This window comes from Psammomys obesus, unplaced genomic scaffold, assembly GCF_907164565.1.
Source record: "Psammomys obesus unplaced genomic scaffold, mPsaObe1.curated_primary_1811, whole genome shotgun sequence".
NCBI lineage: Eukaryota > Metazoa > Chordata > Mammalia > Rodentia > Muridae > Psammomys > Psammomys obesus.
Genome location: NW_026596064.1, coordinates 20,413,713 through 20,417,148, shown reverse-complemented (window position 1 = coordinate 20,417,148; position 3,436 = coordinate 20,413,713). Strand labels below are relative to the sequence as shown.

Genomic DNA, 3,436 nt, shown 5'->3' with positions numbered 1-3,436 from the left:
ATCTATCTATCTATCTATCTATCTATCTATCTATCTATCTATCTATCTATCTATCCATCTATCTATCTTTCATCTATCCATCATTTATCATCGATCTGATATTGCTCTTTTGAAATATATAACACAAAGTTAACTACTACTCCCACATTTTTATTTTTAAATTTTATTTCTCATAGTCTCGTTATACATTTAGAACACACCGTATGTATCTGGTAAGCATCCTTTTGCCTCTATCAATTTTTAAGTTCTCTCGTGTAGCTACTGAATGCACTTATGCGGTTTGCCCTTGCCATGACTGATTTGAGAGCAATCCAAACAGACCCAAGGAACACTGTAACCTAGTGACAGTGGGGTGTTATCACAAGTGAGGTGCGCAGCCACAGATGTGGCTGGCAGCATAGGAGACTAGAGCTCCAGTTAACGGCTAGTTCGGGCAAGAATGATCCACCAACTCATTGATGAAGTTTTAGTTCATAGTTATGAAGTCCTGCCTGTTTGTGGAAATGCAAATGGTAAATCTTAGCTCCTGTGCCAGATGGCCGTGCCCAGCCAGTGCTTTCCTAGACTGACAGATAGAACGAAAGCACAAGTCTGCAAACATAACTTAGCCTTACGCATAGATAGGCAAATAGGAACACACTTCAGAAGCTCGTTCGGTGGCTTTCATATCACAGGCAACAATCAAGCCATGATATTTAACCTTATTCTACACGGCCGCTACATACACGCACACATGTTGGTGTGTGTGGTACTTGGTAAATATTCAATAGATTACTCACAACGCTGAAATTTTGCTTTCAGGAATGAATACCAACCCAAATAAAAGATGTCTGTTTTTCTTTTTTTTTTTTTTTTTTTTTTTTTTGCGGGGGTGGGGTGATGCTGAAAGAAAAAAACAAACTTTTATTTATTTATTGTGTGTTTGTCTGTTCATGTTTGCATGCCATTGTGTGGCTCCTGTGAATCCCAGGGACCAAACTCGTGTCCCTGGGCTTGGCAGCAGGTGACTTTAACCACTGAGCCATCGAGCCTGTACTGGTTGGGGCTTTTAAGGTTTACTAGTGAAAGGGAAAAATTTATCCGCAGCAAAATAATATATCACAAGTCAACATGGTCAAGTTTCTCTCAGGAGAAGGACTGCATCAAAAAGAATCCTTAGACCACACCTAAGTATTCCTGAAATTGAAGAGCATAATCTACTGATAGGTTTCTCCACTGCTGATTCAGTGTAGGATTCTGAGCCCATCACACTGCCTTTCAGTAAAGTGTCAAAGAGAGGACAAAGTATTTTCTTCAAACGTCTATTTTGGAGATGCTTTTAATTCACAGACCAGCGGTGGTTTCTTTTTCTTTTCCCATTGTGACTAAATTTATTCAAAGTAATCTTTAACCATGTCTGCAATGATACCCGCGTGTCCATTTCGACCAACAAGAAATTGGACTCAGTCTTATTATGTTTGTGTTTCAATTATACAAAAAGAGAAAATTATTTTTGGAATTGTTAAAGGATGATGGAAAAGACCAAAAAAAAAAAAACCCATCTAAACGATTTCTGAAGAAAATTTAAATAATGCAGGTTCAATAATCTACAGAATCTCCAAAATAGTTCTGTTCTCTGTGATCTAAAGGTGCTGTGTGAGCTAAACTTTGATGGCGTGGGAAACCAGGTTGAAGGCATGTGCGAAAACGTTGACTCTGTCGCCACCTGCCGCCCATTTACTGTTAGTAACGTTTTCTCTGTGACTGAATTGGAGCTTAAAGCCTATTGCAGCCTAGACTGGAGCAGATGAAAAGAGAAATGAATTGACATTGGGTTTGAATACTGGACTTTAAATGTAGGCTCTTCCTCACCTTATGCTATATTTTTTTTTACCCCCAAAAAGTGAGATTTTGGTTAGCTGAAGCTCTCTTATATTAGAGTTAGTAGCAATTCATCTTTCTCCTTCTAGCAGGCATGGTGGAGCATGATTGCAGTCCCAGAGCTTGGGAAGGGATGTAGGAGGATGAGGAGTTTGTGGCCAGCGTGGTACATACGAGTTTAAGGCAAGCCTGGACTCAAAAACACAAAGTGAAACAGAAACACAACAAAACAAACAAACAAACAAACAAACAGAAAACATCGAATACTTTCCCACATGACTTATGAAAAACTTTACAGCATGATGATATTTGAATAAATAATATTATACCTGATGTCATCATCCACATCAAAGTCCTGCCGCTTCCCAGGTGCCACCAAGCGAATTAGTGGGTAATTTGTAATCACTGGGGAGAGGAGATGGGCTAAAGAGGGCGTTACTATTTATATCTTCAGTCAGTCGAGGTGGTGCATGCCTGTAGTCCCAGCACTTGGGAAGGCACAGGGAGGTGGATCTCTGTGAGTTCGAGTCTGGCCTGGTCTACAAAGCAATTCCAGGATAGCCAAGACTATACAGAGAAGCCATGTCTCAAAAAATCCTTACATCTTCCTGCTTCAAAGGGTCCTTCTTGACAATATGTTTCTGCTACCTCTTATCTGCTGAGATAATGATGACCTTCAAGGACAAGCCAAAAGCTCTCTGGCTTTTGGATACGGAAGGACATAAACCCTCACCAACTAGGTTTTTACTATCGGTGATGATCCCGGTTTTCACACCCATCTGTGACTTAGAAAGAAAGCTATTTTCATAAGAGACAACTAACAGTCAGGCGATGACCAGGAGGGCACGAACGAAGGTGACACTTGGCCTCATCACTGCTTCTTCCTTGCTTGCCTGAGGATGGACAGTGGGAGGTGGGTCTAGTCTGAACCTAGGAGGGCAAGTCAGAAATAGTTGTTGATCGCCCTTCAGGGTCCATTTAATCAAGCTGGGCCAAGCTGACCCTGCCCTCGTAGAGATACGAATGTAGCCTGCCACATGGCTGATGGGCGTGCATGGCAGTGACGAATCTCCTTTTCTGGAGATTCCAAAGTCCAGGTAAGCTGTAGCAAGTGAGGCTCACAGAGCTGAGAGAACTGAGGCTGGGTGGAAATGTTAACTGCTTACACACTCACTTCTCGGGTTGCCCCTTAGCTGCTGTGTGTGGTGTTGGCATCAGGGCACAGTCATGCATTTACTTGAACAGCCAACAAGTGACTGTAAAACCCTGAAAGTCTTGCCACTGGGTACTGAGCATTCTACAGAAGGAGCTCCGTGGGATTAGCCATAGACACTTACGATGAAGTGCATAAGGGACAGAAGACTCCTAGGACAGCGGGGAACAAAATAACTAGCGTTCGCCAGGGATTTTAAAGAGAGCAACTGTCAACAGCATTATCAGGGGCCCAGGGTCAGATGGAGGACTCCTCATTAATAAGGGCGTTCGCAACTTGGGGGAAATGTTGCCAACTGTGTGGTCAAAGTTGTTTTTTGTTTTTTTTTTTTTTTTTTTTTTTTTTTTTTTTTTTTTTTTTTTT

General features: G+C 41.7%; 1 protein-coding gene across 2 annotated transcripts in view; it reads right to left on the bottom strand.

The window, feature by feature from the left end:
- Positions 1 to 3,436, bottom strand: part of Lsamp (limbic system associated membrane protein) — a 666,829-nt gene that overhangs the window by 9,418 nt on the left and 653,975 nt on the right. The gene's annotated exons all lie outside the window — the stretch shown is intronic.